The sequence below is a fragment of the Euprymna scolopes genome, chromosome 41 (genome assembly GCF_053919585.1).
Source record: "Euprymna scolopes isolate OS-2025 chromosome 41, ASM5391958v1, whole genome shotgun sequence".
Lineage (NCBI taxonomy): Eukaryota > Metazoa > Mollusca > Cephalopoda > Sepiida > Sepiolidae > Euprymna > Euprymna scolopes.
In genome coordinates, this window is record NC_136522.1 from 52,771,219 (window position 1) to 52,783,291 (window position 12,073).

Genomic DNA, 12,073 nt, shown 5'->3' on the forward strand with positions numbered 1-12,073 from the left:
CAAAAAAGAAATGACCAAGTCCATCGTTTTCCCCCTCGATTTGACCCCAAAAGTCCCCAAGGCCTTAACATATTTAAATTTGAGTTCTGCACCATGCAAAAAAGAAATGACCAAGTCCATCGTTTTCCCCCTCGATTTGACCCCAAAAGTCCCCAAGGCCTTAACATATTTAAATTTGAGTTCTACACCATGCAAAAAAAGAAATGACCAAGTCCATCGTTTTCCCCCTCGATTTGACCCCAAAAGTCCCCAAGGCCTTAACATATGTAAATTTGAGTTCTGCACCATGCAAAAAAAGAAATGACCAAGTCCATCGTTTTCCCCCTCGATTTGACCCCAAAAGTCCCCAAGGCCTTAACATATTTAAATTTGAGTTCTGCACCATGCAAAAAAAGAAATGACCAAGTCCATCGTTTTCCCCCTCGATTTGACCCCAAAAGTCCCCAAGGCCTTAACATATTTAAATTTGAGTTCTGCACCATGCAAAAAAAGAAATGACCAAGTCCATCGTTTTCCCCCTCGATTTGACCCCAAAAGTCCCCAAGGCCTTAACATATTTAAATTTGAGTTCAGCACCATGCAAAACTGATAAATAGACATACATAGAAAATTTTGGACAAATATGGTAAAATAGTTCCAAATGTGGAGTGTTTTCATTAGCTTTAAAAGGGCCCCTGGGGTACACCCGGGAGTTATTGCGAAGTATATACAAACAAATTTATAGAGAAATTAGTTACAACTTTTCAGAAAGTTTTATAAAAATCCAAGACATCAATTTTTTTCTTTAATAAACACAAAAGTGTCAATTTTAGCCATTTTAACCCAAAGGGCATCCAATCAGAGTTTTCCCGGAAAATCGTCTCTGTTACTCTTTTACTCTTATCATGTTTAATGTTTGTGCAAAATTTCAAAACATTTCCAAGACGTAGTTATTGGGAAAAGTGCGGACTGACGAACAGACGAACGGACAAGGGTGAATTTACAGGTCAACCCTTCTTTTTGTCGGGGGACCAATAATAATAATAATAATAATAATAATAATAATAATAATAATAAATAAATAAATAAATAAATATCCCAAACAAAAAATATAATTGCAGACATGAGAATAAATCCTTGCTCTGTCGCCAGTTTCAAAACATTTCTTGCGTAGAAATTTAGATTTTCTAAACAATTATTAGGTTGTGTCGGCGTTTGTGTTATTGTTGTTTACAAGTGGAGTTATGGAAACACGTAACGATATAAATTTCTAGAAATGGTTCCGGTGTTTTACCATAAATGTGTCAAGAGACGAAACGATGTTTGTCACGCCCAAAAGTTCAGATCAAGCATCAACATCGTAGAAGGCTGACAACGCCCAGACCAGGAGCAGAAAATACGTCTCATGTGTGTGAGCTGAGGTCGAGAACGATGCAAGATAGGTGTCCTCGCATCTCAATTAAGCGCTTCCGTCCGTCGATTCATCTGTGAGCTTTAAAGTTCATCCTTGCACTGTAGAGAATCTACTGTTAGTTTTATAAAACTATCTGTAAATAATAGCGTCACTTAAAGTTAAAATCGCAAAAGTCAAGTAACATGGTTCAGTTGTACTCTAAAAAGAAACATTCATTCTGAACGCACTCCTGTCTTGTAAAAGAATCTGCAATTGACTGAAGAGGTTGGTTCTTTCTGCTTGTTCGGAGATAAAACTTCTCAAGGGCACTTGTGAGTTTAGGTTGTATAAAAATCTTAACTTCGGTCAAAATTTAACTTCCTTCCTAAAACGGATTTTTGATACATAGCATACGCATTCTAATACAATACCTATTCTAAGATCACTGCCAGGCACATAAAATACGTTCGTGTGAAATTTCAGAAAAATCGACCAAGCCATTTTAGAGTCCATGGGGAATGAACTTTCACACATACATGCTTGAGCCCTATGTACTATTCATAACTTTATATGCATATATATATATATAAAATTTGATTCATGTCCAGTAAACCTACATCTAAAATTTCAAGTGTTTAGACCTAAAATTGGCGGAGGAGTATGGTAGAGTCTGCAAAGGTCAATTCTTTCAACTTTGACTTCTTGAAAGCCAAATTGTCGCCCAAAAATTGATTAAAAAGCTTGCCGCATGTCTGAATACCCTTTATGTAAAATTTCAAATATTTAGATCCAACATTTGCTGAATAGTAAATTGTAAAAGTGATATTCTCCTGAAGACCGTGCAGGTCAAAAGTTTTAAACTTTGACCCTTTGGCAGCCAAATTTTCGGCCAAAAAACGATTTAAAAGCTGCCCCTATGTTTGAATACACTTTATGTAAAATTTCAGATATTTAGAGCAAAAATTGACGGAGTAATTTAGTAGAGACCGTAGAGGTAATTTTTTTTTAATTTTGACCCCAAATTTTCATCCCTTAACATTTATTGTTCTGGTGTCAAATCAAAGTAAAAAAGTTTGATCCATTTCCAAGTAACCTACATCTAAAATTTCCAGTGCTTAGACCTAAAATTGGCGGATAATTTGGTAGAGTTTCCAAAGATCTAATCCTTGAACTTTGACCCCTTGACAGCCAAATTTGTGGACGAAAACCGATTAAAAAAATTTTCCTAAATCTCAATACCTCTTATATGAAATCTCGAATCTGTATACTGAAAATTGACAGAGTAGTTTGTTAGAGAAATGTACACACAGAGACGCACAAACACAGATACTTTCACTTATATATAGAGAGAGAGAGATTAGATAGATAGATAGATAGATAGATAGATAGATAGATAGATAGATAGATAGATATTCTATGTCAACTTTCTTTCCACTTAAGCTTTAAATAGCATTTATATGTTTATTGCATTTCAGCTCGAACTAGTAATTTATGTTTATAGGTTTTAAGCTTATTTTTCTCACTCTCAATCTTAAACGACAGCTTTTGTCTGTTACGCTAACGCATGATATAGTATTCTTTATCTCTGCTACCTTTGAGTTTAAAATAGCATTTATGTCTATGACGGCTAAGCCCAAAATAGAAATCTGCGTCTGTCACGCGTAAACTCGAAATAACATTTTATATCTGTCGCTTTTCAAATAAAATATTTTTTATGTCTGAAAGCGATGCGAGATAAGCGTCCTCGCATCTCAATTTAGCGCCTCCGTCCGTCGATACATTCGTGACACTTGAGGTTCATCATTAAACGTGTAGAATAAAAGGTAGTATCGTGTTTAGATACTTCCAAACATCCTTAAAAAGGATTTGTTTGTCCATCATTGTGTTAGTCTTAGGATTGTTCGAATTATTTGGATTCTTCGGACTACTGTCTTCGTCTCAAGTGTTATTTTTATAACGTTTCGGTCGATGTAACCTGCGATCTTCTTCAGGTGTAATTCATCGAACTCAGAAATCTTTTTGTAGAGTTATTCGAGACACAATCTTAGTTTACGTCGCAAAGGAGACAAAGAACTTCAACTCCTTTTTCTTTTCTTTTTAACAACGACATTTATTTCCGCATTGTTCTTGCCGTGATGTTACCCACGTGATCTAGAACGTTATCTCGTTCCGTGCTCCACGTCTCTCTCGAGATCTCGAACGTTATTCCAGCTTACTGCGCTACGGGTCCTTACAAAGAAGGTCGAAGGTTACATCGACCGAAACGTTGCGAAAATAACACTCAAGATGAGAACATTAATCCGAAGATTCCGAGTTCGACAGAAGGATTCCCGAGTTCGGCAGAAAAATTCCCGAGTTCGACAAAAATCTAACATAGTGCGGACGGCTGTATGCAGATGCATGCAAAATGACGTCACTGATAAAGAAAAAGAAGAATATTAACAGAAGAATGAGGACGATCAAGATCAATTTGCATATAGCCATCCGCGCTATGCTACATGTTTGTCGAACTCGGGAATCTTTCTGTCGAACTCGGGAATCCCTTTGTCGAACTTGAAATCTTCTATCTTGAATGTTATTTTCACAAAGTTTCGGTCGATGTAACCTCCGATCTTCTTTACAAGGAGTCGTGGCGCAGTAATTGGAAAAATCAATTGTAAAAGTGATATTCTCCCGAAGATTCAAGGTTCAGTTCTTTCTGAAGATCGAAGGTTCAGTTCTCAGTACGAGCGACTGAAAAATACAATTTCGAATTACTTAGTACCTGTAACCGGTCATGGCTGACAGAACGAGAGCATGCGACCCCTGTGCGTAAAGTAAATAAAATGCTCTGTTTGAAATTCCTTACAAATTCCCAAGTTCGACAGAAACTTCGACCAGATACACCCGAAGAAGCTCGGAGGTTACATCGATTTGAACGTTCTGAAAATGTCACTCAAGATGAGAACAGTAGTCCGAAGATTCTAAATAATACGATTAACGAATCCTCATCTCAAAAAATCAGAAACGTAAATCCTAATTGTAATATTGTTATGCCTGTGTTGCTTAAGTTTGAAATAGAGTTTATGTTTTTTTTATTATTATTATTATTCAAATTTTCACCCCAAACAAGGCACAGTGCCACTTTGAAGTAGGGGGCTACTATCGGGGACATAAGTTGAATCAGGTTCTGATGTAGCGTTTCAGGTGGTTATAATGAATTCATTTTATTGTTTGATCTTTATCAATAACAAAATCAATGGATCGATAAATCTTGCAACAGATCATGCACACAACATCATTTCTAGGGGCCAAGATTGCCTTTTCACGACGCCATCCAACATTGAGGAAATTTTTAGAAATATCTGGGAAGACTTTAGTCATCAGGTCACCAAATGGATTTACCGTCTGGCCACATGGTTATTTGTGCAATTGAAAATCTCTATTCAATGTTATCGAACCAGTGCCAATAAAAAGGATATGATTTGAGAAAATGCTGCAGACTGATCATCAAATAAATGTGTCCTCTTAATAATATTCTCCAAACTGAAAACCAAAAACGTGGTTACCACGCAGTATTGTAGAAGTGCCAGAATTTTTAAATCACATTCAAATGGAAAGGAAGAATTCGGGACTGAATAAAACGTTCGGTTTTCAAGTACAGCAACATTTTATTGAACAGATAAACCACTTATTGCAAACTTTTTACATTTTGTTAAACCTATCTATCTTTTTTACCATTCTAAGGGTGAATTATACTAATATCATAATTGAATATTAATAACGTAAAGTTCTTGTGTATGATGATTTCGGAATATCATGTCAAAAGTATAGAATTGTATTTTTTACGTGTAATGATTATCAATTGCCGCTTGACACTTTTACCGAGGCGAGGTGGATGACCATAAACTTTATAAAATGTATTGTTTGGGGGCAAATTCAAATTTTATTGAATTTCGTTTAAAAAAATAATGGGTAAGAGAACTTCTGGTTATGCTTGAATGATTGCTTTTGTGTCAATTCTTTCATTGGTTGATTTCAGTCTCGTGACGGTTTTTGGATTGTAAACGTTGACTTTTATAGGTTTTCGAGTATGCTGACAACGAACTTCACAGTTGAATTAGAGGCTGATAAGTCGTTTACCAGATTTGAAAACATATGATATCCAACGTAACCACTAATGTAATCCCTCGCAGCCATTTTGTTTTCACAACCATGTAGATAGTAATGCACATACGTGTAACTGAAGCAGGCGACAAAACAAATATTTTTAACCCCCGATGCCTCCGAACAGTCTCGAACGACAAAGGATACCCCCTACAGGGGCAGCTGCGCGTATAACCGTGTGGTAATACTTACGCATTCCCAACCACACCTCTCTTGAGTCCAGTGGCAAGAAGAAGTCCACGACTGGAAACAATGCCGAGATTAGCAGAGAGCACATACAGCACCTAGAAATCTCAAATGGTCACCCATCTGGTTCATCGTTGCTTAACTTCGGTGATCTGACGGGAACCGGTGTATCAACGCGATTATGCCATATTTTAACCCCCATAATGGGAAAAATAAGGTGTTTATTCTGAAAGCTGTTCTTAACATAGGAAGGTCGGTGGATTTTATTTTTAAAGCCGTTCTTAATATGGAGAGGTTGGGAGGTGTTTATTCCGAAAGCCGTTTTTAGCATGGCCAGATTTGGGGTGTTTATTCCGAATGCCGTTCTTAACATGTGAAGGTTGAGGTGTTTATTCCGAAAGTCGTTACGCATGCGCATTACTAATTCCTCGGTTGTGATACAAATGGCTGCCAGGGATTACATTAGCTTTAACGTTGAATAACAAATGTTTTCATGTCTGAAAAACTACTTATCAGTTCCAGATATAACTGTAATATTCGTTTTCAGCATACCCGAAAACCTATGAAAGTAAACATTTCGAATGTGAGCGATGAGTTGCAGTTAATGTAAAAAAAATAGTTGTATTTTACTCCGAGAGACCAATTACTTAAAAAGTGTCATTGAAATTAATATTTGTTTATCTCAAATTTAATGGTTATTTATATTTTATTTGTAACGAAATTTTCTATTTTGTATTAAAACAAACCTCTATTTTGTGTTGACATAATTTTCTTTAAAATATTCGCATTTAGTAAGGTGTAAGTGAAAACTTTCTAAAAATAACACTACACACGCATTCGAAAACTTAAGAACTTTGATTGAAAATTATCACGCTTAAAACTCAAATTAGCATCTTTATGTTTATCGATTTTAAGCTTTAAATATAATTTGTTTGGATGTATTTGATCGAAGTTGAGGATCTTCCGTCAAAATCGGGAATCTGCACGGAATTTCGTAGGGAAATCGTCATTTAATCCATGGAGGTAACATGCTTTCGTTCTGTAAACTTCCACCGGGTAAAATTGTTAAGTAATAGAAAATTATATTCTTCGTGTCGGCCGCGCTGATGATTAAACCTTCAACCTACAGAAGAGTGTAACTTACATCTAAATTTGACCAAGTACCGTCAGAAATCTTTTTTGTAACGTTGTCCGGGAACCAGCACGTTGTATCTTGATTTTCGTCGTATAAGAAAGAACTTCAACTCGTTTTCTTTTGTAACAACGACATTTATTTCCTCATTTTTACGGCCGTGACGACACCCACGTGATCTAGAACTTTATCTCGTTCCGTTCTTCACGTCTCTCTCGAGATCTCCGACGTTATTCACGTCTCTATCGTGATCGACCTCTCTCTCCTTTTTTTATATATATATTTTTTTTAACCGGTGACGTTATTGCGGATGCATCTGCATATAGCCGTCTGTGCTATGTTGCATATTTTGTCGAACTCGGGAATCTTTCTGTCGAACTCGGGAATCCTTCTGTCGAACTCGGGAATCCTTCTGTCGAAATCGGGAATCTGTCTGCAGAATTCGGGAATCTCCACGGAATTTTGAATGGGAACTTTTATTTAATCGACGGAGCTAGCATGCTCTCATTCTGTCAACCTCGACCGGGTAAAAGTGTTAAGTAAAAGAAAATTGTATTCTTTGCGTCGCTCATGCTGAGCTTTGAAACTTCAACCTATAGAAGAGTGTAACTCACAACTACATTTTGTACAAGTACCCCATTCCTGGCGATGCAGGCCTTTACGGACAATTCTAGTAAGAATTTTAGGAACAGTAAATTTGTGTTGTTATTGGATGGGCAATCTTACTGCTTAGCTAAGATACTTCCTGAAGAAGGTCGGAGGTCAAATTACACCCAAGATAAGAATAGTAGTCCGAAGAATTTAGATAATACGAATAATCAATCCTCATTTCAAAAATCTTGGACATAATCTTAGGATTGTCACGCTAGTCTGAAAATGTAATTTTTATCGTTCTGTTACGTATAATTTAATTATTGAATCTTTGGTCCGTTACGATTGAGTTTGTAATAGCTTTGAAATCGGTCAGTCACATTTTTAGTTTAAAATAGTTTCTTTATGTCCGTCATGCGTGAGGTTGAAATAGCATCTTTATGTTTATTATGATGATGTTTGATATAGCATTTTTATGTGTGCCAGGTTTGCGCTTAAAATACAGCTTTAATGTCTTTGAGCTATAAAAAGACATTTGTCTAACGCACTACAACTTGAAATAGCATTGAATTCTATTTCAGGAGTGAGCGTAAGAGACATAAAATTCTATCGACTATAAGCTCAAAATTGGCACACCCAGGTTGTTAGTCCGTGTCGTAAACCACTTAGCAACCGTCACTTCACCGTTGTGCTTCTACCTATAAAATGAAATGTGCTACCGGAAGAGTGACGGAAACTCGCTATGCAGCGGGCAACAGAAGATATTTTCAAGGGTGTGTGTTCGCTTATAGAAGCGTTGATTTAATTTGAATAAATAAAATACGCATCAAGTGCGCTTGAAAGGCAAATCACAACGCAATATTAGGAAAATAAACAAATATTTTACGTGCTTAAAATTTATAATTTATATATTTCGGAGGAAAATTCCATCCTCAGTATATCGTTTTCTTTCTTTTTCTTCTTTTTTCTTGTCATGTTGTAAACTTTTTTCTTCTTCTTTCTTATCGTGTTGTTTTACAACATTTTAACAAAGAAGAAGAAAAAAAAGAAAGAAAACGGCATACTGAGGTTGGAACTTAGCTCCGAAATATATAAATTATAAATTTCAAGCAAGTAAAATATTTGTTTATTTTCCTAATATTGCGTTGTGATTTTGGCTTTCAAGCGCACTTGATGCGTATTTTATTTATAGAAAATATTGTGTTTTTGAAAGTAACATCTTAGCTTGTAAGCTTGTATATAATCATAAAAATCGTATTAATCGTCTGTTTTCAGTTGTGAAGTATTTTGTTTAAGCTTCCGGGTAATGCCAGGTCATGAGAAGAGATTACACACCGTTTCGAGGCTTTTCTGTTTCGAGAATTGTCAACGAATCGGGCCTGCTCACTGATGCGAGGTCCCATTATCTGAACTGAATTCAAATGAACGGTCTAAAACAATAAAAACTGAACGTTTAATGATTTAATGTATCTCGTATCGTTCAACAGCCTAGCGTTTTATGTGCAGTTTAACGGTTTAACGGTTTAACGGTTCGGCGTCTCGCATATTTGTCGCGTTAATTTGACTTTAAGCTTAATTTGGTCATTCTCAAGATTACATAGCATTGTGACATGTTATACTGGACAACAAAATAAAAATGTAGTCAAAAAGGAGTATTGCATTCTTTCTGTCGCCCACATTGAGGATTGAACCTTAAATCTCTAGAGCAGTGTAACGTAACACTAAATTTTACCAAGTACTTTATCCATATCTCTGAGCGAAAGAATGTCGGAGGTTCCATCGGCTGAAAAGAATTCCAAATAATCTAAATAATCCAAATTATTAATCCCTTCCTAAAAGATATTCAGAAACCTAATGTCACGTTGACTTTTGTAGTTTTCTTTGTGATACATTTTTGAGATTAGTATTGATTACCAAAATATTAATACGATAGCGTGCGTGTTATTTATTTTGTGTGTCACGCTTAGATCCGAGTGACTGTCGTTTAATTGTTATAGACTTCCGTTTCTTGTAATAAATAATTTTACCAAGAATTCTTCATAAGTTTTGGTTTCGGTTTCAATTATAGTTTATGGCACTCAAGTCATTTATATTTTTATAAATAATTTTACCAAAAATTCTTTATAAGTTTTTGGAGAGAAAATGTTTTTTATATTTTTTAACAGATAAAGAACGACTATAATACAGCATAATCACGGTTCCTGTCAGATCACCAAAGTTAAGCAACAATGAGCCTGGTCAGTACTAAATGGGTGACGATTTGGTACTTCCAGGTGTTGTATGTGCTCTCTGCGTATCTCGGCATTGTTTTCAGTCGTCCTGATATTTCTTGCCACTGGACTCAAACAGGAGAGGCGTGGTTGTGGATTACGCAACCCTTCCCACACAATTACATGCGCAGCTGCCTCTACAGGGGGTGGCTTTGTTTTTCGAGACTGAACGAAGGCATTGGTAAAGGGAGGTAATTCGTTTCTCATTACTTAATATTTGTGATGATGACGGTTTTATTTTTTTGTGACGTCGGAGAAGTAAATTAATATTTAGATTTTCTTTTGTGTGTCACGCTTAATCTTAAATAGCATTTTATTATCCTTTTAATCTTTTCATTATCGGCTGTAATAAAAATGTATGAAACATTGGACCTTTCATACGTGACTTTTCCTTAACGGCTGCAATAAAACTTATAAACTTATACTTTGAACCTTTATACGTGACTGTTTGCTAAGAATGTTAATGTCCGTTTAAATTTATTCTAATTCGATATTTTAAGTGCTTGCAAATTTATTTCAAATTTCAAAAAGTTGAAAAGCAATTTTTTTCTTTCATTTGCAACTATTAACATATCATTAATACGTCAGAATAATTTACAAAGAAATCAAATTACATCCGGCTGGATTTAGTTGCGTAATTATATGTTAAATAGGATTTTTAAGAAGTTTCGAACGAACCCCTGTCTTATAAAAGAATCTGCAGTTCATTTTATAAGTTGGTCCTTTCTGCTTGTGCGGTGATAAAACTTCTCAAAATGCACTTGTGAGTTTAGATTGTGTACAAGTGAATTTCAAAAAGGTAAGAAGCAATTCTTTTATTTTCAACTTATTAATACATCATTAATATGTCGGAATAATTTACAAAGAAACCAAATTACATCCGTCTGGATTTAGTCGCGTACTTATAGGTTAAATAGGATTTTTAAAGAAGTCCGACAAGTTCAACAATTGTAAGGGCTTTCACTGTTAATCTTTGTGGTAAGTTTGATGTTTTTTTTATGTAGTATTAAATAGGGTATTGAAGTAGTGTTATTGTTGTGGTGGCACACATTCATTTGCATATGTGGATAGTAATTACACATAAATAGGAAGACTCAGTTAGTCTGAGTGTGTGTTCACCAGAAGCCAGCGAAGGCCGCCGAAAGTAGATATGTTTCTCCAGCAAAGACTCTCTTATTTGACACCATTATGTAAATATCCTGTAAATATACCTTTTCCTAATACACTTCTTATTTGATCTACCTTTGTTTGTTGAGTCGTCATTTTTATTGTTTTCTACCTTACTTGTTTCAACCTGCAAACTTAACAGTTATTCTGAAAAAAAAATTCTCTCTGCGTAATATAAAATAAGGTATTGAGAGATAAGTGTTTGTTTTGAAAAGACTCTCTCAGCGTAATATCAAATAGGGTGTTGAAAGATTATTGTTTGCGGATTTTCTCGACGTAATATCAAATAGAGTATTGAAAGATTATTGTTTTCAAGAGATTTTCTAAGCATATTATCAAATAGGGTATTGAGCGATAAGTGTTTCTTTTGAAAGGATTATCTCGGCGTGATATAAAAATATATATTGAAGATTGTTGTTTTGAAAAAATTATATCAGCGTTATATCAAATAAAGTTTTGAAAGATAATTGTTTTGGAGAGATACTCTTGGCGTAATATCAAATGGGGTATTGAGAGATTATTGTTATGGGAAAAATCTCTCGGCGTAATATTAAATACGGTGTTGAAAGATAATTGTTTTTAAAATATTCTCAATACATAATATAAACTAGTATGTTGAAAGATTATTCTTAAATGATTCTATCGGTGTAATTACCGATAACCTGAATGATTATTGCTTTGAAAAAATCCTCACAGCGTAAAATAAAATAAGGTATGGAAACGTTATTGTTCCGAAATTATTATCTCTATGTAATATCAAAATGATGTCGAAAGATTATTCTTTTGAAATGATAATCTGGACGATCTAATATATAAACGGCTATATATCTGTCTGTCGGTATGTCTGTCTGTCTGTCTGTCTCCATATTTTCAAACTCTATCTCCACCGAAACTAAAAGTCATAAAGCAGAGCTTGGAGCCTCAAATGATTGAATTTTTATGGGTCTTTAGCCGGGTAAAATCAAGAAATTGAAATAAGATTTTCTCAGCGTATTATTACTAGGGCTAGGACAACAGCATATTCTTTTCATTGTTTTGACTCTCGAGTGTGTATCCGTTGATATCTTATAGGCTTTTATATAGAGTGATGTGGTTCTTGGTTTATTACTGTGTCTGTGTCGGATATTTAATCGAGTCAAAACAATGGAAAGAATATGCTGTTGTCATAGCCCTAATTATCACATAATATATTAAAGATATGTATATATT